At 35.0% G+C, this 25,246-nt stretch overlaps 1 protein-coding gene across 1 annotated transcript in view; it reads left to right on the top strand.

Moving 5' to 3' along the window:
* PPARG (peroxisome proliferator activated receptor gamma) overlaps positions 1–25,246 on the top strand; it is a 160,045-nt gene that overhangs the window by 23,649 nt on the left and 111,150 nt on the right. The window contains 1 exon segment of the mRNA XM_074283890.1: positions 9,557–9,632. The gene's annotated coding sequence lies outside the window, so the exon portion shown is untranslated.

Below are 25,246 nucleotides of genomic sequence, written 5' to 3'. Positions count from 1 at the left end.
TTGTCATATTACACAAGAAAAATCAGATTAAAAGGAGAAAAAACATGAGAATGGGGAAAAAAAGCAAGCAAACAAAACCAACAAAAGGTGAAAATATTATGCTTTGATTCACATTCAGTCTCTATATAGTTTCTCTCTGGATGTGGATGGCTCCATCACAAGTCTATTGAAATTGAAAAGCAGAAGTTCTTAAGCTTCATTCTGTAAATTTGTTTTTAGCATTTTTTGATAACTATATTTGAATATAAAATTTTCTATATTCTGAATTTTATCACATGCATTTAAAAACCTTATTCTGAGAAGGGGTCTGTGGATTTCACCAAGCTGCCAAAGGGGATCTGAACAACATAGAAAAAAAGGTTAAGCACTTCTGATTTAAGTCAAGAAGCATTTATTAAGTTCCTATCATATGTCACTTACTATGCTAAGGGCTGGGGTCACAAAGAAAGATAAAAGACAGTTCCTGATTTCAAGGAGCTCAAAGTTTAATGTTGGAAACAACATGCAAAGAGCTGCATATTGAAGATGATCAGTAGTGTGAAGAAAAGGCATTAGAGGGAATCCAGAAAGACTTCTTTCAGGTGAGATTTTAGTTCCCTACCTGGGACTACATTAACTGGGGGTTTGATTGCCAAAATCCCGCAGTGCACATTTATGTGTACACACACACATACATACTTATGCACACACATGCACACTCATAGACATATTCTTCTTTTAATCACTCTGAGATTATACTCATTCCAATCTTAGTTTTTAAAGTATATTTTTGCTAACAGGTGATTTTTTTTCAAGTGGCTTATGGTTTCTGCTTATAAGGCAGTTTTCTATAGAAATCAAAGTCACATAGGACATCATCAAAAAGCAGCTGATCTTCCCATTCTTTTCTCTTTATTTCTTATGTGACACTGTGGTTATACTGTGGTTTTGTGAGACTGGGCATTATATTCCATGGGAGGAAGCAGGGAAGATCTGTATTAGGGATGCCCTTTTTCTGTGGGTGAAAGTTCAAACAAAATCCCATAAGACATCCATGCCATCAAAATAGCCCTGGGTTGAAATAAGAATAGAAAAAGGAGGACAGAGGAGAAGGGAAGAAAAGGGACTGCCCATGGGATCCTTGAGGTTGTTTCTTTTTTTGGGTCTCAGTATCTTCATCTGTAAATGGGGTTGGTTCCCATTGACCTCTAAGATCCCTTCTAGAGACAAATATGTGGTATTATGCTCTCTGGGGCATAATAATAGCTTGCATAAATACATATACACATATATATGTACGTATATATACACATATAACCTATAAGCCTGTCACCTACCTTAAGTAAAAGCTCATGTCTGATAGTTTACATATAAAAGCTATTGTCTAAAATAGTTTATGCATATCTTTAAGGGTTGCAGATATGCTTTCCACAACTATGACATTTGAGTCTATTTTTGCCCTCACTTTTACAGATGGGGAAACTGAGGCAATGAGAGATTCAGGCTTATCATCTTGGTCTTAGAAAACAGCAAATGCTAGCAGCACTGTGTTCCCAACAGTTTTTGCAAAAAAAAAAAAAAAAAAAAAAAAAAAAAAAAAAAAACAGTGTCAAAGGATCCTTCTGAGTCTCCTTTAAAGTCCTATCCTTACTGTGTATTGGGAGAATTCTCGAATGCCTTTAATTCAGAGTAGGAGCATTACTTTAGTTTTAGACATAAATTTATATATGATAATTTCCTCTGGTTCTTAAACTCCAAGTGGAAATGTCATGTAGTAAAATTTGAAGTCAAAGGACCTCATTTGAATCTCACCTCTGCCATCTATTAACATTGACCTCAGTTTCCTCATCTGTAAAATGAACGAGTTGGATTAACCAAGCCCTGAATATGTTTCCATGAAATAACTCACTGATGATCTTTTCTTTCTCTCCTCCTTCCTTTACCTCATTTCTCCCTCCTTCTCTCTCTTTTAATTCCTTTACATGTTCATTTCTTTCCCTTTCCTCACCTTATCTTCCCTTTGTTTCCCTCTACATGCTATTCCTGCTCCTTTTTTCTTATCTATCTTTCCTATCCTTTCTGTTTCTCCATCTTCTCTCTTCTTCTTTTATGTATTCCCCAGTTTTTTGCCTTTTCTTCCCCAGTTTTTTTCCCTTTTCTCTTTTTCCTCCTTTTCTTTAGTCACTTAGCCCCCATCTCCTCAGCTCTCTCTTTCAACTTTCAGTAACATGGAATAGAACAATATTTCTTTTTCTTGATGAATAGGGTTTGTATGTTCTCTTCTCAATCTTAAAAGCAGGATAATGAAATATTTTATATTTCATTTTTAAACAAACAAAATTTATTTTCTGGTTCACTGTGTGTGATTAAGTTGTTTATTTGTTTTTTGGGAGGGATAGAAATTAGGTAGTCGATTACCTTTGCCAATGGGTTTGTGATGAAATTAGTTCATCATAACTTCTAAAAGTACAGTTTCCCTGAGTAGCCAGTGACTCTTGTCAATGGGTCTGAGGTGAAGTTAGATCATGGTGTGACCTCTAAAAGTATATTTTATAGGTTATTAAATTATAAGGCACAGTTGTTATCCTTTAAAAAAAAAAAGTATCCCATACAGTACTGTGCACATAGTGATAAATCCCTGATCTCCAAGTGCTTATAATGGAATTAACAATTTCTCTTAAAGTACACATATTTATACATTTATATACAGACACTCTGTGTGTGAGAGTATATATGCATGAGTTTTACATTATAATTTCTGAATCCTCCCAAACAAAAATACCTTCCACTGTCAAGAAATTCTTTCTTGTTTTACTCCTTCCTTCACATTGTTGATGTCAATATACATATAGTGATTGCCTGTTCATCATCTTCTGGCTGACATAATTTAAGGGTTTGAAGGCAGGTTCTGTATTTGGATTGTATCTTCCATGAAGAAATCCATATGAAGCTTATGTTTAAATATTAATATGCTTTGTCTCACATATCTTTGCATCTCTTAAAGTGCTTTGCCCAAGTAGGTACCCTAGAAGAATTTATTGAATGAATGGAACACATTGATTGGTTTTTTCTTACTTAGGCTAAATTTTCTCACTTAAGCTAAATTACCAAGATTTCTTTTCCAGTATCTAAAAATGATTTTTCTAAATTGTTTTATTCTATTGAGGCATCAAATTAGTCTTCCTGGGCTTCAATAGAGGAAGCCTCTGGGTAACTAGGCTAATGAAATGCAATTAGAAATCTTGTTTCAGATTAAAAATTTAGATAGTTAGACAAACTAATCTTGTGTTGAAATCAGTTGGGAATTTGCCTAGAATGTTTATATAGGTGTAATTTACAGAGTTTTCTTTTTTATGGTTGGCTAATTTTTTTGTGATTCTTTACTGATACGCAAGTATTTTAATTTTTTATTGTTATCCTGAAAATTCAATGTTAAGTAGATTAAGACATTAAATTACATGGTGAGGCTTAAGTAGACTTATACTAATATCTTTTGGTCTTAGAGAACAATTCCCAAAGACAGAATAAAGAAGAACAATCCTGAGTTGTATGCCAAAATTCCACAAGTAATAAAAATTTTAGGTTGGGTTCCATAATTAATAAAGTTAAAAGAGATGAACAGTTTACAGTAGATCCTCACATAGAAAAATGATCAATCTCACTAGAAACTAAAAAATTCAAATTAGGCAATTTTGGGCTAATATTATTATATTATATAGTTGTGAAACTATTACAATCACTGATCAAATCCAGTGTTGGAGGGAAATAGGAAAACAAATTTTTTTGATCATTGCTTTTGACATTGTCTTTATGGTTAGAGAATTTGTGTAACATTTTACAACCATAAAATATTTCATATCCATTAACCTAATAGTCCCCTTTTGGGAAACTTTTCCTCCCTTTATCCTCTCCCTCACCTATTGAAAAGCCAAGCAATATGATATCAATTATACATATGAACTCATACAAAATATATTTCCATATTAGCCATGTTGCCAAAAAGGGATGGAAAAGTAAAGAAACTGAGAAAAGTATACTTTAGTTTGCATTCAGAGTTCATCAATTCTCTTTCTAAAATGAATATCATTTTTCATCATGGATCTTTTGGAATTTTCTTGAATCATATTAGATTAGCCAAGTCTTATGTTGATTATCATTACAATATTACTGGTACTATGTACTATGATCTCTACTAATTCTTCTTGACTTTGTTTTGTATCAGGTCATATGTCTTCTCAGTTTTTTCTTAAATCATCAAGTTCACCATTTTTTATAGCACAATAGTAGTCCATAGCAATCATATACTACAACTTGTTTATTCCCTTATCTAATTCTTTATAGCCACAGAAAACTACTATAAATATTTTTTTGTATATATTCATCCTTTTCTTTTCTCTTTGATCTCTTTGGGATACAGATTTAGTAATAGTGTGCTGAATCAAAGAGTATGCATAAAGTTCCAAATTGCTCCCCAGAATGGTTGGATCAGCTCACCACTCTATCAATAGTATCTTAACGTTGCCATTTTCCTATCTCTCCAGTATTTGTTACCTTCCTTTGCTTTCTTGTTAGCTAGTCTGATAAGTGTGAAGTGATACTTCAAAGTTATTTTATAATTTTCATTTCTCTGATTATTAATGATTTAGAGTATTTTTTCATATGACTATATATAACTTTGATTGCCTTCTCTGAAAACTGCCCATTTATAGCCTTTGACCATTTATAAATTGGAGAATTACTCTTATTTTTATAAATTTGACTCACTTCCCTACATAATTGAGAAATGAGGCTAAAGTCACTGAAATTTTAAAAATAGCACAAACACACTGACTACAATATGCAATCTGCATGCTATTTATATGTACATACTATATATATATGTATTTTAATAAGATTCTAAAGAGAGTTTGGAATGATGTGAATAGAGTTTAACATAAAATATATTTTTGTAAAGTTGTTTACAATCATAATAAAAATAGATTTAAAATAAGAAAGTCAACTACCTTTTTGAGTCAAATTAAATAGAATCCAAAACTGAGAAGGTTGGATAATAAGTCTATATTTGTTTTCCTTCATTTTCTCCCTTGCAGCTTCAAATCTGGATTTGGCCCTTAGAACTCAACTAAAAGAAGTCATCAGTGATTCTTTCTTGCCAAATATAATGATTTTTTTTCTCCATTATCTTTCTTCTTGCCCTTTGACTGTACTAACTACCACTCCTTTCTTCACTCTTTGATTTTCAGGTGTCACCATTTGACATTTTTTTCTTCCTCTATTAACTGTTCTAGGTACTGCAAATATAAACATCAAAAATTTGGGATGACAGCAAAAACATATGTGTGTATACATATATAAATATGTATATATAAAGGTATACACAACAGATAAACCAATTTGGGGGAAAGGGCTTTAGCAGCTGGGGACAAGGTCTAGTCCCCACTTCTTTTACAGATAAGGAAACTGAGGCTCAGGAAGATTATGTGTCTTGTTCAGGATTACACAAGCAGTGAGTAACAGAATTTGGACTAGAACTCGGATCTCCTGTTTCTCAGTCTGTCCTCTTTCCACTTCATCATAACTGTTTCCCTTCCATCCTAAGTCCAGTCTTATATCTGCAGCTGCCTAATGGACATCCATCATCTCCAGTTTAACGTACAAAATTGAACACATCATCTTTCTCTCAAACTGGCTTCCTTCTCTTGACTTCCCTTTTTCCATAAATAACACCATCATTCTCCCAGTCAGGCTCAGAAAAATCTCAGAGTCATCTCTGAAACTTCCCCCCTATCTCAGTCACCAAATTCCATCAGCTCTTCTTTAAAATCTCTTTTGAAGCCACTCCTTTTTTTCTACTTTCACTGTTGCTGTTCTAATCTAGACCCTCATTGCCTCATGTTTGTATTCCTAGAATCACCTGGCCTTAAGTTTCTTCCCTCCCCCCATCACACACATCTAAACCAGATTAATTTTCCTAAAACATTAATTTCATCATGCTTTTCTGTTCAAGAATCTCCAACAGCTCCTTGTTATTACTGATAGAATGAAGGACATGCTCCTTAGAGTGACACTCAAGGCTCTGATTCCATTTAAGCTTCCTTCTCCTCTTCATTGTCAACCAATTATTCCAATGAGAACTCTCCTCATTGACCTAGAATCCTTCTTGCTCATTCCAACAACTGATATTTTGCAAAAGTTCTTCTCTATATCTACTGATCCAGAGTCTGTTCCTTCTGTAGCAACTAATTTAGAACCAAACTCTTCCCAAAGTCTTCTTGAACACTCTATCTTACAATAATATATCTTTACCACTTATCACAATTATCTGAAATTATTATTAGGCTGGTTAATCAACTACATCTCTCTCTCTCTCTACATATATATATATATATATATATATATATATATATATATATATGTATATATATATATATATATACATATATAGATGTGTGTGTATATAAGTACATACATATACAAACCTATATATACACATGTCTGCATATGTCAATTACATTTATACATTCATACATACAGAGAGAATCTTACCTGGGAGATTTAGTTAAATCTCATCAGGCTCTGGAACCTTGTCATTGTCTGTCATTGTTCATAAGTTTCGCTTGTATCCAACTCTTCATGACCCAATTTGGGGTTTTCTTGACAGAGATTCTCCACTCATTTTACAGATGAGCAAACTGAAGCAAACAGGGTTAAGTGACTTGACTAAGGTCACCCAGCTGTTATTTGTCTGAAGACAGATTTGAACACATGAAGATGAGTCTTCCTGACTCTAGTCTGAGTAATCTGTTCACTTTGCTACCTAGTTGCCTCTTCATTTAGTTTAATCCTCCCATTTAAAACTGAGGCTTTGAAGAGTTTGGCTGGTTAGCCAGAATCTTAGTCATTTCATGATGGAGTCTGGGACTACAGCCCCGGGTCGTTTAGAGCATGTGATTCCATGCTACTTTTGCCTCATTCAGTACTGAATATATTAATTAACAATTTTAGTGTCTTGCCATCCCTGACAGTGCAAGATCCTTTATCCTCCCTACTCTACAAGAAGCTTAGAGTAGGAGTTTTTGAATTTTAAAGACAGAGGTTCAATTGGCTGTTTTCCCAAATTTCAGTTCTCAGATGTGGCTTTCCCTTTCGGTGCCATAAGGAATCTTAAGTGTTCCTTTAGTAAACCTTGTGCTCTACGAGGATGAGCTGTATTGATGTGGGCTCAGCAGAAGCGCACCCTGCCATCTCCTAGGGCCATGGGATCGTAGATTTAGATCTGGAAAAGACCTCTGGGACAACTGAGTCCAGACCCCTCATTTGACAGATGAAGTCTATAAGTGACTACTCATAAGTGACCCTTCCAGGACCACACAGGTAATAAGGACCAGAGTCAAAGCTTGAACCAAGTTCTGATATTGCCTCATGCTGCCTCCTTGTGGATTAACAACTTTGGCTGAGGAAACAAGAAAAAAATGCCTCTTAAACCCACCAAAAAGTTAAAGGCAGCCCATTAAAAACCGCCAACTCTAAACTCTCAAACTCCAGACTCGATTCTAAAAATAAATGCTTTGTTATAATTAAAGCAGGGATGGTATTATTATTAATAACAGTATTCGACATCAACACAGCTTTTCATCTTCAAAGCTCAAATATTCACAGTATATACCATACCCCGAAGGGTACTAGATAATAACTACACAAAGAAAACTTGAAAAGTTCATTGGGACTGGGTAGTACTTTTTCAGAGTGGGGTTGGCTTGAACTCTAACATGAAGGAACGTTTCAATTCTGAGGTCTTCTGTTTCCATAGAATCCACCGGGCCAGTCTAGCAGAAAAGGAAACAGGAGGCTATAGGTATTGGCATTGGAGACAAGAAAGCTCAGAGTTTATTTTGGGGTCAGAATGTGCAAAATGTTCTTCTGTGCCTGGGTGCTGGGACTGCTAGGCTGAAGCTGATATGATTCTTGGCGCTGGAATTATTTTGTCTTTCTAGATGTGACAACTTCTGTGAGATTCCTTTGTCCTCTTCATAAAATTTGAAATGTACAGGTCCTAAGTCTGTCTTGGATTCACTTAGGAAAAGGGAATATCCCCGTTTTCCTTTTGCTGTTGCTTATCTACAGAATGTATCTTCACTGCCCTCCCAAATTCTTTGTAGTACATGGATTATACCCTCAGCAACCAAGCAAGTCATAAACCACCTATACCCAGTGACATAATCTCCAAGAGATTGTTCCCTTATCAAGTCATCTTTATTTTAAGAGAACAGATCCTTCCTAGAACTAGCAGTGGACAGGGAGATGGAGATGGGGTCCCAAATTCTGAATTCTGATCCCAGTTTTTCCACTTACTACCTCTATGACCTTAGACAGGTAGTAATATCTCTGGGCTTAAGTTTTCTCACCAGTAAAATGAGGTTGAAATCATTTTACTAAAGAGTCTATGAGGTCTTTTGCTGTTGTTTACTCATTTCAGTCATGTCCAACTCTTAATGACCCCACTTGGGGGTTTTCTTGGCAAAGATACTAGAGTGGTTTGCCATTTCCTTTTGCAGCTCAATTTACATTCGAAGAAACTGAGGCAGAAAGGGTTAAGTGAGTTGCCCATACTAGTAAATATTTGAGGCAACTAGATGATGCAGTGGCTGAAGTCTTCCTGACTGTGAACAACGGTACCACCTCATGGCCTGTAAGGTCCCTTTAAGCTCTAACTGTGACCCAGGGTAATAAATTTATAGACAGCTCTGTGAAGTTGTGCCATTATTAAATTGAAGAAAGCTATAGAACAGAAAACCAGCCTTAGAGACAGGAAGACCTGGATCCAAATATCTTCTCTGGTACATGATGGCCAGAGAAGTTATTTAACCTCTCATCTCTCTATTCCCCCTCTCACTAGACAATTCTCTGAGACTATTAGTTGCAGAACAGGTAAAAGGGGTTTCCTCACCAGAAATTCCCTAAACCAATGAAATCACAGGTTTTTTTTTAAGGGAATAATAAATAAATGCTTAAAATTGCCTTTAATATAACTGGAAAAATACTTTTTAAAAAAATAACAAAATTTTTAAAAATTTCATTATAGCTTTTTATTTACAAGACATTTGCATGGGTAATTTTTCAGCATTAACCCTTGCAAAAACTTCTGTTCCAACTTTTCCCCTCCTTCCCTCCACCCCTCCCCTAGATGGCAAGTAGACCCATACATGTTAAATATGTTAAAGTATGTGTTAGATATAACATATGTATACATGTCCATACAGTTATTTTGCTGCATAAGGAAAATGTTTTAAAAGTTTTTAAGTGAATAATACTCACTGGAGAGAAGGAGGTGGGTCCCATCACAGAATCAATAACTAAGTTTGAAATCCAATGAGGGGATACCAGGAAGTGCCTAAAGTAAGAATTATTATAATGGATTCCATTGGCTTTCCCTCATGTACCATTATTATCATAGGCTCAAAATCAGTTGGGTTTAGGACAAGAGAAAAGTTTTTCCTTTAGAAGAAGGATGTCTAGGTTCTCTGTAAGGACTTTGTGATGATATATTAAAATCAAATGGTTTGTCTTTTCTTTTCAGATCTGAAGGGGACAAAGTTGAAAGAACATTTATATACAACCAGGAGACAGTTTTCTAGATTGATTCCACTTTGAAGGTAAGTGAAAATTAATTTGAATACTGAATTCATATTTAAACATGACTCTTTAAAGAAGAAACTATTTCTTCCTAATGTTCTTTTCTACTATAGAATTACTTAGAAAACTTTATTTTGACTATCATAGTAGTTTTCATGATATCATTTTACCATCCTATTAAAGGAGTGAAGAATAGCACATTTTTCCTAAGACAAAACAAAGATAAGAAATAGACCTGGGATGGTGAAATATATAAATGCTTAGAAACAAATCTCTAATCAGTTTTCTAATTTACTCTTATTTTTCTGTGGCTAATAATGCATTAAATCATTTGATTTCATTAAAAGGCACTGTGGTCTAATAGAGGGAATAATTTTAAAGAACTGACACAGTAGTCATGTGATTGTAGACACGTCACTGACCTTCCCAGTGACTTTACACAGCTGTGTAAGACTTAAGAGATGAGTTGTCAGCCTACATCTGTGAAGATTTCCACACTGAGGTTCCTCTCCCAAAGAAATCACACGTGCAGGATAAAAAGCCCACAGTTTTATAATTAAATGAAAAGATGCTGAGCCTGATCTTATCATGTGTTATCAGACTAAAATCTTTTAAGCATATAGACATTTCCTAGGGCAGCTAAGTGGCGCAGTGGATAGAGCACCAGCCTTGAATTCAGGAGGTTAAAATCTGATCTCAGATACTTAACACTTCCTAGCTATGTGACCCTGGGCAAGTCACTTAACCCCAACCTCCCAAAAAAAAAAATGACATTTCCTTCTTTCCTCTTCATGCTTAGCTCCAAAAAGAATAATTATTTGTCCAACATATTGGAATAACTGCTGTCCCTGGGTTGATTTAGGAGTGGATGTGGTTGTCAGCCATACAAATAATGAGATTTAAGGGATGCCAGGCAATATCTTGTGTCCCCAAATTTGTTTTCCAAGTGGCTATCAGTGTCTGAAATTTTGCCATTCGAGATCCTCACCCCACTTTGATCTATAAAGTGTTTCTTCCTCTGAATCCTTTAAAAATTTCGCTGAGGGACCTGACTACTTAAACTGTTGTTAGGAGGTATAAGTTGAGAGCAAGTTGAAAGCATAGGAAGTGGAACACAGGACAGACATTTGGCAGGGCAATAAGGAGAGGGACAGAGAGAGGAGAGAAGGACCAGGGGACGGAAACGCCAACAGGACAAACTTTTTGCCAACTTCAGTTTTGTTCTGGGTCTAGTAGCATGGTGACATGTGTTATAGTTCTGCTCTGATTCTAAACAAGGGAAATAGACATTCTTTCCTAGCCTAAATCAGCCTAGGGTCATAGATTTTGAACTGAGAAAGGTCACCGAACATATAAAATCTACTTTGGTTTATATGTTGAGGAAATTGCCCAAGTTCACAAAGGTTTCCTTCTTCTCTACTTGCAGTCCTTGGCATTCAGCTTGGAAGTAAGGAGTTGGCAGGTTGGTCAAGAGACAATATGATGTCTCAATGTGATTTTAGGTTCTAGAGGAGGAAATCAAAAAATTATTGAATTTGGAGAAAGGGAACATCTAGGTTCAAATACCAACTCTGTAACCTGTCTTAAAGTTCTCTGGATCTCAGTTTTCTCATCTGTGAAATGGTTCGTTTTAATTGGTTTCTAAAGTCCCTTGATCATTATTATGATGATTTGGTCATTTTTCAGTCATGTTTAATTCTTCATAAAAACATCATTTGAGTTTTCTTGGCAAAGCTACTGAAGGGGTTTGCCATTTCTTTCTCCAGCTCATTGTACATTTGAGGAAACTGAGGCACACAGGGTTAAATGACTTGCTCATGTTCATGCAGCAAGTATGTATCTGAGGCTGGATTTGAATTGGGGAAGATGAGTCTTCCTGATTCTAGACTCAGCACTCTATCCACTGCACTAATTTTTGTCCACAAAGTCCCTTCTCTAAATTCTAAATCCTATATTCCTAAACTGTCCATATATTTTTGTGGATTTGAGATCCCCTTTGCCTTCATGGGATAGATATGGCTATTGATTAATATATAGTATTTTATAATAAAATGAAATTATTGGGGCTTCTGGGTGGAAAGCCAAAACAATCAGTATTTTGCCTTGTAGCACAGGGCCAAGTCAATGGTTGCCCTTTGCAAGTGATATAGCAATGTCTACAGTTGAGTCATATTGCTAAATCCCCTGAGTCTTTTCTTAGAATCTTGTGGCAACTCCAGGAATCCCTAGGACAGCATAGGCTCAGATGGCAGGGCTTTGACTCTAGGAAGATGCAGCAATTCCTAAAAATCACTATGTATACAAGAGTATGCTCTTAGGGAACATGAAAAGCCGCCAGACTCATTTAAAATGTAAAAGCTTAAGGCGTCTAGATCTGCAGTGGATAGTGTACCAGTCCTAGAGTCAGGAGGACCTGAGTTTAAATGTGATCTCAGATACTTTTTAACTATGTGATCCTGGGCATGTCACTTAACCCCAGTTGCTTAGGAAAAAAATAAAATAAAAACGTAAAAACTCTTTGAGAGTAAGGATTGTTTCACCTTCTGTATTTTATCCCTCGAACCTGTTTAATAAATAACTGCTGTTTGATTAATTAATTTGATTAATATCTTGAGGAAGCCAGGCAGTATTTTTCTAAAGTCGTTAATTAGCAGAATAAACAGAAACCACAATGACCGAGAGAGAAATTGTCCAAAGTTATTAGGGAGTTGTTGCATCGGCAATATTTGCTCAATTTTCATCAATTTAATGCATCCCAGAGTTTCACAAACCACAGGAAGAAAGAAGAATGGGAAGCTGAGTGTAGGTTAGGACTGTATGCCTTAATCCCCCTGATTGTCCCCCCTACCTCAGCCACCACTTAAAGCCAATAATTTCCCATCCTTTCAGAAGATTTTTCTTATGATACATCCTCCTTTGGGCTCATACAATTTTCAGTGAATACCAATTGGTCAAGCATCCACGGAATGCTTCCCAATGGCCAGGCATTGTGTTAAGTCCTTTTCTCAAGGATCTCATATTCAAATTGGGGAGACTACATACAAATAATTATGTAAATTGAAGATATATACAGTATAAATAGGTGCTATCAAGAGAGAAAGCACTGGTAGTAGGGGACACAAGTGAGCTTGTAGAAAGTGGAGAACCAGGGAAAACCATAGTACAGGTAAAGAGATGAGAACGCAGAGTCAAAAAATGGAGCAATGGGTGTGCTAAACATCACATAGCACAACGTAACTGGATTATATACAGAGGGGAGTAAAACATAGAAGAAGACCCATCGGCGGGGACCACATACCAAGGTCTTTAAATGGGGAAATGAATTAAAAAACACCAGCTCAGAGCCATAAGAATGTTGGGTCTTTTGGGATCCTTTCTGTTTTGTTTTCAAAGTTCTAAGTTTCATTGAGCCAGGTAGAATGTAATCCCAAGGTTTATATTTGATCATCAGGGTTGGATATGCAAGGGAAGACCTACAGTAGGAAATTAACTGAAATTTAGGAATATCTGGGCTCCTAAGGAAATTATAGTACTAATTCAATTTAAAAATTATAAGAATATATTCTTAAATAAGTTTTTAAGTATAAGATGCTATGGAAGGCACAGATAGGGTTACAAAAATGAAAACCTACATGTAACTGGGGGAAAATAAAACACTAAATTTAAATGAAAATATAGTCTTTTTTTACAAATGAATTTTTATGAATTCCTTTAGGAAGGAAATTTTTAGGAATTTTATGAGATCCACCTCCTATCTATCCCCCAAAAAAGCTAAGTCATGCATACAAATAACCAGTAACACAAAGTAGAATGAAATAAGTGTCAATAGAAGAACATGTGCTACATAAAGTGAAGGTTCCGAAGAGGAGATCACATTTGGTTAGAAACCATTTAAGTTGGATCTGAAAGAATGCTTATGTTTGTAAATAGAGACACAAGGGTAAGAGCATTCTAGGCAGAACAAACAGCAGGGGCAAAAGCAGAAAAGATGGGAACAAGCAATAGTACCATTTGAATAAACTGTATAGCCTATAGGTTAAAGAGGCTCAAAAGATGTTTCAGGCTACAGGACTTTGAATCTTACAGAGTTTAGACTTTTTTCTTTTTTCAGTAAGCAGTAAGGAGCCCTTGAAGGTTTTGGAGTATTATAAGAAGAAGCCGCTTTAGGAAATTTTATTGTGAAAACAGTGTATTGGTTGGATTGGAAAAATAAAGAAATTATATAGAAATATATAGTCTTGTAAGAAAAGAAGAGTTATAAATTGTATCTAATGAAATTAAAGTCCTGGCATAACTGAATATATTTTACTTTAAAAATCTGAAGTTTTAACCTTTTGCAAATATTGAGACCACTTAACAAAAAATAGTATGTTTTCAGATCTGAAGGATAAAACCAGAGGCCTAAATTTGACAAGTCTCTGTCTCTCTATGTATACATTTTAATGGGAACATATAACACACACATAGAGTTGGGTTTTTCTGGTTTGTTTTTAAGAAGTCTTAGATTTTTGGAAAGCAGTCTTTAAAATCTCAGGGCTGTTCCACAAAGTGGTTCACACTTTTACACAAAACAGGAAGTATCAGAAATCCCAAGAGACAGTTCTCCCTCATCTTCGGGAGTCCCTCCACCACTCCTTTGTCAGGATGCCCCTCTCTGATTAGCCACAAATCTTTGGGGCAGTTTTTCCGCCCAGCTTCTTTCTGGACATTCCCCATTAACTGTCCACTATTAAGAATGGCTTCTGCACCATAAATTTTGTAAGTCTGAAACTTGGTACACAGGAAACTCTGGAGCCCAGGCAGCTGGGAGAGCCGCTTGTGGGGTTAATTTATAACTAAGACAAATGAATCTATAAAAAGAAGGAAAGCTCTATGAGAAATATGTTAACTGATGGCAAAGGGTGGGGGAAGGGGCTTAGATAAATGATATCTGAACTTGTTTGGTCCCAATGATTTTATGGCTAAGGAATTCAATTATAGGTGTGCTGGGTGCAGCAAATCACAATTCTGTAAATTACTAATGGGACACAAAGATCTTTATCATTTTCTGTATGTATCCACATGCAAAGTTCAGTCCTGCCCTCTGTAAATAAACTCTGGTGCCTACTCTATACTGCCATGCCTATGGCTCCAGGGGCTGGAACATAGATAATGTATACTTTTGAAACCTCACGGTGTATGATAGTGGGCATATTTGTAAATGAGATTAGCAAATAGGGTGGATTACTTTTCTTTTCAGAATTGGGACCATTAATTTGTTTCATTTTGCATTATTAGGTCTTATGGAACTTAGGAATGACTCCATAATATTGTGGCTAGCAGATGTAATTTTTTTAAATCACCAGGAATTAGAAATACTTTTAAGTAACAGAATCTCAAAGTTGGAAATTACCCCAGAGGCCATTTAGTTCAACTAGAACCTGTCTAGAAATACTTGGATGTGGCATTCTTTAGAAGGGTGGGGGGAGACCCACCTAATAACTTAGGTATGGGCTGACTTTTTATTTGCCCAAGCGAAGCTTATTAACCTCTAGGCATTTCTAGGCTATTTCCTAAAGGGTTTCTATCTAGGTGTTTGGTAAGGTCCATTACAGTTCTTTTAATCTGTATAAACCGACTTTAAATAATTCTACCTTCAGCTGGTCCCATCTTTCCCTGACTCCCCTTACTAGTAGCACCTTTATTCTGACATTATTTCCTAGTTTCCTCTACTTAGATCTTATTTGTACATAGCTGTTTGCAATGTGGTCTCCTAATTGGACTGTGATTCCTTGGGAAAGAAGGGAGGACTTTTGTTTGTTTCTTTTCATTATTTGTTTTGCTTTTCTTTTTGCACAATGCCTGGCACATCTTAGGCACTTAATAAATTCTTGCTGACTTGACTTTGCTTGTTACCCTGAATTTTCTTTTTTTTGCTGTTGTTTTTAAAGTTTTTTGGTTTTCAAAATATATGCGTGAATAATTTTTCAATATTAACTCCTCCAATTTCCTCCCCCTTGCCCTCATTCCTTCCCCTAGATGGCAAATAGTCTAATATATGTTAAACGTGGTAGAAATATGTTAAATCCAATATATGCATACATATTTATACAATTATCTTCCTGAACAAGAAAAATCAAATCAAATAGGAAAAAATGAAAAAGGAAATAAAATGCAAACAAACAACAACAAAAGAGTAAAAATGCTGTGTTGTGAACCACACTCAGTTCCCATAGTCCTTTCTCTGGGTATAGATGGTTCTTTTCATCAAAGATCATTGGAAATAGTCTGAATCTTATTGTTGAAGAGAGCTATGTCCATCAGAATTAATCATCATGTAATCTTCTCGTTGCCATGTGCAATGATTTCCTTGACCTGAACTTTCAGTTCTTTGTTGGTTCCTAAAAGACATGAGGACCTTCTTCCTGTCTGTCATTAGAAAGTAATTGCCACTTAACAGGTCATTTTACCAAGGAGGATAAAAATCAATGATTACTTAAAATATTATTTAAGGCTCAGAAATCATAGATTTAGAGCTGAATGGGATTTTAGAAGTCTCCTAGCCAACTCCATCTCTCCTTGTTTTACAGATGAGGCCTAAAGAAGTTGTCAGAGTTTTATAATTTAAGTTTAAATCTTTTGAAGGAGGTTAAGAGGAATTCATACATAGTTTTAATTTAAAATGTCAAAGCTGAAAGATGTCATCGTGAAATAGGAATTATAGATTCTTGTTATGTAGTATCTAAAATAACATGTTCATATCTAATTTTTTAGAAGTCTCTATGAATAAATCATAACAATAAATCATGCCATATCCCATCTTTAGCTATTATTTTTCTTGCCAATGTTCTTAATATTTGGTACAAGATTTAGTCATTAACTTGTAAACTTAAGTACCAAATCCATTAAAAACTGTAATAAAATATAGTATTAAAAGTGACTCACTCAAAAATACATAAATTTACTGATGAAATTTATTTTAAAAAATCAAATAAAACCTACAGCAGCCTATAGATTCCTCAAACTACCAAAGGGCAATCTTTTAATAGTAATAGCTTCTTCTGAAGTTATAGAAAGATTTTTTTAATCATTTGAACTACTTCATTTAATTTGAAAATCATTTGGTAATCAAAAAGGCAGAAGAGTTCATTTTTCTTTTCTTCCAGTTTTTGGATAGGCCCTTTTTTTAAAAGGTAAAAGTTGAATTAGCTGCAAAATATAGCTTTTAAATTCCCACATTGTTGGCTAGTCTAAATAGTTGATTTTATTTTCTTTAATGGAAGCAAAATTTACCTTTTAAGATTGTAAAATAAAATCGTTTTAAGATTTTAAAATTAAATATGTTTATTTTGTTTAGATAAATATATATTTGCTATTGGGGGGAAACTATTGATGCTATAAGTTTATTGCTTAGTTAAATAAAACCATTTAAATATCACTTGTTTTGGGTAATGGTTATTTTGTCTAGTATAAAGTGGTAAGGATTGCCCTTGAATAGGACCTATTCACTCTGAGATGGTTCACATTCTGAGGATCTCAGAAATGCTTTCCATCTACTCTGGCAATACTTGAGTTACCTAGATTTTTTTTGTATTGCCAAATTAATAAAAAAATTCAAATACAGCATATGATCTTAGATTTTAAGAATTAAATCTCTATCTCTGTTATGAAGAATGTGAATGGAGTATCATATAACTTGCCTTTTTCAATGAGTTTTGGAAAGTGATGGGCAGGAGGGTTTGGAACTTAATTGAAAAAAAAAAGAATGTTATAATGTGATGGAAGATTTTACTAAACTATAAAAATATACTTTTCAAGAGAAAATGATTGTACTGAGGTTTCTTGGTCTGATTAGTGAATTCTAGCTTTGATCATCTATTCAATCAAGATCTAAATCAAATACACATGGGAATAAGTTAATTCCTTTCTAGTCTGTAGGTCTTTATTAAACATTTACTTTGTCCTAGAGATGGAAGGATTTTTTAAAAGTCCCTTATCTACAGGAGTTTAAAAATAATTTCCTAATTTTGGTTACTTGCAATGAAGTCTTATTTCTGCCATTAACCACCACCACCACCATCATCATCATCATCCATCATCATCATCCAAAGAAAACCAACTTACATTGGGGAAATGCAATCAGATAGTTTTTCTCTCTTTTTTTCTGAAAGGAAAACTTTAGTTTTTTTCCATTCCTCACAACTACCAGGGCACCCATTGGTCCCTGTCCATAGCAGGAGATCCCATTTTTTATGCTTTTGAATTTATTGTAAACGGATAAGCCCAGAATCGCGGTATGTAGCTTCATTTTTTCTTGTGCTCACAAAAAGGGGACCACGTCCTTCACTTTTCCTGCCACAAACCAAAGGACTTGTCCTTCTCTTTTTCTTAAAGGCCATTAATCATTTTTTAATCTCTTTGATTTATATGCTCTTCTGATGACCTCAAAGGTAACACCATTGTTGTCTCTTTCATGTTATTTTTGGTGTTTTGATAGAACACTTGCCTTTTTCCTTCAATCCAGGTCCTGAGGTCCAAAAGAATTTAAATTGTTAAAAGTGTGTAATTTTCAACTTTTTTTATCCCCAATAGAACACACATAGGAAGTATGGTGACGTAAACGTCTTCATTAATCTTTGAGAGTCACAAGATTGGGTTGTTGTGACAAGAAACAATTAGGAGTAAATTTCAGGGAAATACCGTAATGCTGTTGCTTTTGTTTTCTTTTGTTAACAAGCCACATGACTTTCCTCTCAAATCCAAGTAATACAGAGTATGGACTTCTTTCAAGATCGCAGTGTCATCAGCATCCTAGGAATATACACTTTCCTAAGTTTGTTCCCTATAATTTGTGATTGCTATTTTCCTTATCTTCGAAGGAAGTACAGCAACTCCCACTGGGGAAATACCATGTTAACTTGATCCTAAAATAAATCTAAGGGAAAGGTCACATCCTAATAACTTGTGCAAATCTAAATTCCCATGGAGATTGAAAATCATTTTGTATGAGTAGGGCATTAACAATGCGCTGTTGAACTTCTTCCAGAGAGTGTCTTAGAATCTGAGAGCACTTTGTGTACAAGTGTAAGCACCAAAATATAGATACAACAGGCAAGACTAAATGTTTTTAGTGTTCTATTGCTATAAATATTCAGGGAAAAAATTAACTTGAATAATAAACCACAATTTTTTTTTAAAGCACCATCACCTTTCAGTGGAAATTTAAGGAATATTACTAAGCACTTATTATATTTATCACATGCTAAAATTGAAAATATTTATTATATGAAAATGCCTTCCTGCAATCACAATGCCTTAGTAAACAATCTTCAATGAACATCAGCTCCTAAAGGCATGTAGATCATGTAACCACTGGTAGCTTGCTCAAAACTGAAGCGTTGAAGACCCATGTGGGACATTGGTGATGAGAAGCCCCAGTTTCCCTAGAGATGATGTAGGTTGCTCTCTGGGTCTCTCAGATCTCTATTATCTGTCTTTGGCATTGTTTTTTATTTGGGGAGGGGCGTTCCCCTCCAAGTCTGTTTCTGCAGTTTTTGAAAAGTTAATCTAAGGGAGGATATCTCCATCAGACATCCCCAGTTTGGGAGTGGCAGGAACAATTCCATCAAGGAAACATGAACATTTAAAATGTTCATGATCACTGCACAAATTTATACTTGGGCTGGAGGGACATCTGTTAGTTCTGTGAGCCTCAGTTTCCTCATCAGTTCAATGGAGTCAATAAGTGCCTTTCCTACTTTATAGCCTAGTTGTGGGAATAAAAGGGGATAATGCACAGTGTTTTGAGAAATTTAAGAAGAATATAAATATAAGGTATTATAACTTCAGCAGGCCTTCATTCCCTCCCATTTAACCAAAATGATCTCTTATCTCTAACTTCCTTTTCTCTCCAAACCATCTGTACAACATTGCCAGATTCAACTCTCTAATACATAGCTCTGATTACTAGTTCTAAAAAACTTCAGTACTGAGTAAGTTATAACTACTTATATCTAAAGTTTACAAATTACAAAACTAATAATGAGGCATGAGACAGATAAATAGCTGGTCTTAGGCTACACAAGTAATTGATATCAGAAACGGATTTGTACACAGATTCTTAGCTACCAGAACCATTTCCTTTCTGCTGTCTTCCTGACTCCAAGAACTAGCCCTCTATTCACTGTGCCATCTGACCACTTTAATATCAAAATTAGTCCTTTTCCCTATCTCCTTTAAATTAACCAGTTGGACAGATTCCACTGGGCTAACCATATTATTTCCTGAAAATAGCTGCCTTTACTTAAGTGATGGCCAGCAAGAGTAACACCCAATAAATGTTGAATTTTTCTCACATCTGATGTATTATACCCTTTCAAGAAAAGTACGCTTCTTGATAGTATTTTCACCATTTTTATTTGTTTGCTTGCTTTTTCTTTCTTGTGGTTTTTTTTTCCTCTTTTTAGCCTGATTTTTCTTTTCCTGCATAACATGACAGATATAGAAATGTGATTAAAAGGATTATACATGTTTAACCTTTTTAAAAAAAAAAAGGACCACAAATTGCTTTCTTTAAAAAAAAAAAAAAAAAGAAAGAAAGAAAAAGAAAAGTAAGTTTCTTGAGATCAGAGACGATATCTATGGTATAGTGTTTGAGGCATTCTTTTATTTGTCTTACTTTGGATCTGTGATTTTGTTGGCAGAGAAAACTCCCTTTTGCAATGTAAAGGGGCAACTGTATTCTGCAATTTATGTGCTCTGTAAATTTGCTTAAGGCACTGAGAAATTAGGTTATTTATCTAATATCATTCAGCCAGTGCTTATTATGGGGAGGGGGGGGCCTTGAACTCAAGACGTCATGACTCAAAGGTCTGATTCTCTAGCCATATCCTTTTCCAGAATCCAGAAGATATTTAATAAATACTTGTTGACACACTGCTTTAAGGATTATCCTAATTTTTCAAATAAAGAAACCCAGAGGAGAGGGACGTGACCATCTTCCCTTCAGGTAAAAGCTGTGGTTCTATTCTCAATCACCAGGCTTTCCCTCCACTTCAGTAATTGTCTTCACATCAGCCCTTGTTTTAAAAGCATAAAAATCTTAATGTAAGTTGTTTCATTTTTTTAGATGCAGAGATACTCCATTTTACAGGCAAGATGGATGGCTTCCTTCAACACAGCTAACCTTGTCTGTGGTATGCTGTTGAGTGCCGACATGTGTGTGTTTTTTAGATGCTTTTTCTAGATTATTAGTTCCTCAAGGGTGGAGATCTAGTCTTGTTTCCCCTTCCAGTATTTTGCATAATACTTTGCACCAGCTTTGTGTTCAGTAAATATTTGTTGCTATTTTTCTTTTGAATTTTGCTCTGGGGCAGTGTGACTCCCCAATCTCAAAAAACTCTGCCCTTACACTGCCAATGGAAGCCTGGAATGCTGTGTTTGATTTTTTTACATGCTACTGCGCATTTCCTTGACAATGATCATTTGATTCAATTCAATTCAACAAGCATGTGTTTGCACACTTAAAGAGCATGTAAACCTTCCTGCTTGGATGCCCTGACTGATGGGTCTCAACCTGCAGTCTATTTGTACCAGGGACCATTTGTTGAATCATTGAGAGTATTCCATATCCAACAATGTCAGCTTCAGCTACACTGCTAACATAATAATAATAATAATAATAATAATAATAATAATAATAATAATAATAATAATAATAATGACTATCATTATTATTATTATTATTATTCATGTGATATTTGTGGAATTTCCAGAGATACCTGATTGTTATTGTTATCATTCAGTCATTTTCAGTTGTACTTAACTCTTCGGGATTCCCTTTGAGGTTTTCTTGAAAAAGAAATTGGAGTGATTTGCCATTTACTTCTCAGCCCATTTTACAGATTAAAAAAAAAAAAAAAAAAACAAAACTGAGTGAGCTACCTGGCATCTTTTGTCTATGTTTACATGAAAAGGAAAATCCAGCTCCTTTTACTTTTAGGTTGCATGAGGTTCATCATTTATCCCCTAGTGCTAAAGGACAATCATATTGGGAGAAAGAAAAGGGCCAAGGAAAAACTGAATTACTGCTTTGTAATAAATGGGGGGATGGATGGTTACTGATAATTGCTAAGGAGACAAAGTTCCACTTATTTTTCTTTTCTGTCAATAATTTTCATTTTGAAAATGATAGAATAAAAATGGATAATAGGAAGTGGATACCCAAACTAAATGAGGAGATCATGAAAGAACACCTAGCTAGCTGTGATACATTCAGATATCTGGACTATCAAAAGAACTACATACTCGGGTACTGCAAGAATTGTCATGTGTGACTGATGAACCACTATTAGAAATATTTGAAACATGATGGAGAATAGGAGAGCTACTGCAGAAGTGGGATAGGGCAGTTGTTAGTTTGACTTTCAAAAAAGAAAAGAGAATAGAGTCTGTAAATTCTAAGCCAGTGACTTTGATTTTGATATCTGGAAAAATTCTAGACTGAATTACAGAAGGGATTGTAGAGGGAATTCAGAAAATAATGTTGTGATCACCAAAGAGCTAGGAACCGATTGTCAGGCTGGAGCTCAGGGTGGTGCTTCAGATGAATTTCTCAAGCATTTGACCAAGTCTTTCTTGCTATTGTTGGAGAGATGTGGGTAGATTCAGAATTGATTGAATGATCGTCAACTTAAAAGTGCCAAGAGATCTGTGCTTAGCCTTTGATTGCTTATCATTTTATCAATGATTTCATAGGTGATATGTATATGAAATCTACAGGAAATACAAAGCTGGGAAGGCTGGCTAATACGCTGGGTGGCAGACTCAGAACCAAAAGGTCTTGCCCTGATAGAATATGGGGTAGAATATAATAAGATCAACTGAAAAGGAATCATGTAAATTCTTATACTTTGATGACATGAATTTTGATGACCATACAAGTACAGGATGATCAATGAGAAGTCACCTAGAGAATAGTAGTTGCAATGATAAAGGACCTCAATACATATAGCATAAGGATTGGTTGAAGAAAATGGAAGTGTTCAGCCTAGAGAAAACTTAGAGGTGATATGATGGTGGTCTTAGGAAAGAAGTAAGTGACCGACTGATTGGCCTGCTCCACTTGACCCCAGAAGGCAAAACTAGAAGCAGTGAATAAAAGTTACAAAAAAGGCAAATGTAGGCTTAATATGAGAACTGAATTCTTAAAGTGCAATCCAAAATACAGTTAAGCTTCCTGGTAGTGAGTTCCTAATGGAGGACTTAGAGCAAAGGCTATATAAAATCTTGTCAGATACATTATAAAAGACATTTCTTTTTTTCCTTTTTTTTAGTATTTTTTTTCAAATAATGCAAAGATAGTTTTCAACATTCACCTTTGCAAACCTTTTCAATTTTTTCTCCTTATCCCCTGCCAAGATAGCAAGCAATCCGATATTTAAACATGTGCAATTCTTCTAAACATATTTCCATATTTGTCATACAGTTCAAGAAAAATCAGATCAAAAGGGGAAAAAATGAGGAAAAAAACCAAGAAACAATCACCAAAGAAACATGAAAATACTATGCTTTGATCTACTTTTAGGCTTCATAATTCTTTCTCTGGATGTGGATGGAACTTTCCATCACAGGTCTATTGGAATTGCCTGGGATCACTGCATTGTTGAAAAAAGGAAAGCATTTATTTGGTTGGCTACTGAAGTCCCTTCACCCTCTGAAGTTAGAATACTCCAGTAGAAGAGGAAACTGAAACAAAGGGGATTGGTCACTTATTTAACTGAGGATTTACTGTACACAGAAAGTAAGAAAACCAAGATTTGAACACAAAATTCTACATCCTAGAAATCCTTCTACATTGTGATTTCCCCTGTGCTGCAATACAATCTAGGGCACTGAAGGAAGGGAAGAAAGACCCACCAAAAGACAGAAAGGAAATACAAGTGATCAAGACAAAGATGAGTAGAGTGAGGCAGATCAATGAGCAGATGATAGAGGGCTTGGGAGACACACTAAAAGTTTACGGAATTAAACAACAACAACTTAACTTTATTTGTTAAGTATTTCCAAATAATAAAATAGAGGCAGTCCAGTATAATAAAAATGGTCTTTGGTCGGAAAGGGAAGGCAAGTTTTCTCTTTGTGAACTTAATAAATCATAACCATACTTATGTTTCCTCATCCCTAAAATTAGGGGATAAAACTTGATGATAAAAATATGAATACCTCACATTTAAATCATGCTCTCAGCTTTGTTGAAGCACTTGTCTGGATAACAAAAATCCTGTGACTCTTCAAAATTGGCACTGGTTTCAAGGCAACTTCCAGACGTGACATCTCAACAAACATGAGGCAATCAGAGCATCAAAGAAACATATAAGATATTATTAATAAATTGATCTCTAAAATTACTTTATTTCTAAAGCTCATGTCATTTCTTCACACATGAGCAAATCTTGCCACATTATACAAGGAAATGGACTTTACTCACAATAAGGATTCTTAATGTTTTTATTGTCCTTTGACAATCCAGTGAAATTTGAAGACCCTTTCTCAGAAAAATGTCTTTAAATGCATAAATAAAATGCATAGTGTTATAAAGGAAAGAAACGTTTATGAAAATTAAGGTGTCATTTCCCCCTCTATCCAATTTTATAGATGACTCCTCCCCTTGAAATTTATCCACATACCCAAGGATTTAAATATATTTATTTAAATTTTTATTTTCCTCAGTAACATTTAAAAACAATTTTTAATATTTAAAAAACATTTTGGTTTCAAATTTGCTCCCTCCCATTCTTCCCTCTCCCCTCATTGAGAAGACAATTTTATTAAGAATTCACCCTTTGATTTAAAAGATAAACTTGAGTATTTGAAAAATATGTCTTATTGAAAATTTGAAAAATGTGCTTCATTTACCAGGAGCTGGAAGGGCATGATAAAACAGGTACTAGATAATATTGGTCCTTAGTCCCTACAATTGAAGTGAACCACAGGTTTGGGATCAATTTACTTCCATGTGGCAGATTTAACTCATAGTCTATTAAATGTCTTCTTGTTTCCTTCTCCATGGCTGTCTTTTCCTTTCTCACTTTCTTTGTATGTGTTTCTGTCTCAAAGTATGTATCTCTGGACTTCTCTATTTCCCTACCCCATCGTTACACATTTTAACTGGTTACAAAAGAGAATTGGACTATATGTGTTATTATTGGTTGTGTTTATTCCTAATTTTACAGATGAACAAAACATTTTATTTTCTTTCTTTAAGTACATATATGTGTGGATCTGTGTATTTGTGTATGTGTGTATGAAACTTATGTAGCTCTTGAAAGGAAAAAAAAATTTCCTATTTCTGAGGATGTGGTTCTGACTGAGGCAGGAATAACATTTATAATCTTAAAAAAAAAAGATAAAATTTGGAGCCAGTCCAAATTCTGTACCCCAAAAACCCAAATCCCAAAGCATTCCTTCTGACCCCTTGTAAACTACAAAATCCAGGGCTTCTCAGTGAAAGTGCTGTCCACTTTACTCTTTTCCATATATATTTGTCCCAATCTCTTCTTTAATTCTCTTTATGGTAATACTGATTTAGTTTCATTTTGTTCAAATAGGCACTACTTTGTTTGTGAACTTAACTCTTTGGGTTCACCATAATAAG

Source organism: Sminthopsis crassicaudata, chromosome 1 (genome assembly GCF_048593235.1).
Source record: "Sminthopsis crassicaudata isolate SCR6 chromosome 1, ASM4859323v1, whole genome shotgun sequence".
Classification (NCBI taxonomy): domain Eukaryota; kingdom Metazoa; phylum Chordata; class Mammalia; order Dasyuromorphia; family Dasyuridae; genus Sminthopsis; species Sminthopsis crassicaudata.
Note: the sequence above shows the minus strand (reverse complement) of the source record. Positions and strands in the feature narration are given on the sequence as shown.